The following is an 814-nucleotide window of genomic DNA, read 5'->3' as shown; positions in this document are numbered from 1 at the left end:
CTCGAGTGCACAGCCTCGGCTTCTCTCCTTGCTGCTCCCGGGGAAAAGGAGAAAGATGTTTTCTCCACCAGGGGACAGCCTTGGCTCCCAGCTTCTCTCCCTTTCCTTTCCCTTCCGGCTCTGCCCCTCCACACTGACCACCGCCATCCAGCACCCTTCACTGGGTTCAGGTGCACAAGAGAAGACACCCTGGACGACAGACACAGACAGGCAGCAGCCACAGGCAACAACAGCTAACATCGGCCATGAGCTGCTGGCTGACTCTATCTCAGTTCTTCAAACAACCCGATTGTCCCCATTTTACCCAAGAAGACTCTAAAGCTCAGCTATAGGGCCTGTAAGTCACCTGTTTGAGACCACACCTGGGAGTCGGTACAGCCAGGTTTGAAAGCCAGGCAGTGGGACTTCAGACACAGTGCTTTTAACACTTTCTATCTCATGCTACTTACGTTGCACCAAGTGAATCAGGGATGGGAAGAGCCCATAACAGGTACATCAGGAGTAGGGGACTATGTGGACAACTGGGGCTAAAACAAGGGACTCTGAGAGAGCTGTCAAAGAGGCAGGAAGAGAACCAGAAGGGAGAGTTTCAGGAAGGAGGATGATCAATTTCAAATGCACAGAAAGATCAAATATAATTAATCCATGTTTATCTTCCATCCAAGATAAGCTATCCCCACTGGACACATTTTCTGGCCTCTAGAAGAGGCCCGTTTGTGTCCCAGGCCCATCCACTGACTGCATGGTTGTCATTGACCCTTTCTCCATAAGGGTTCTCCCCAAACTTCTCCAGCCCCAAGAATCCAAACTCCCC

This window comes from Monodon monoceros, unplaced genomic scaffold (assembly GCF_005190385.1).
Source record: "Monodon monoceros isolate NGI ecotype Baffin Bay Population unplaced genomic scaffold, NGI_Narwhal_1 Contig6970_ctg1, whole genome shotgun sequence".
Lineage (NCBI taxonomy): Eukaryota > Metazoa > Chordata > Mammalia > Artiodactyla > Monodontidae > Monodon > Monodon monoceros.
This window is presented reverse-complemented; position numbering follows the sequence as displayed.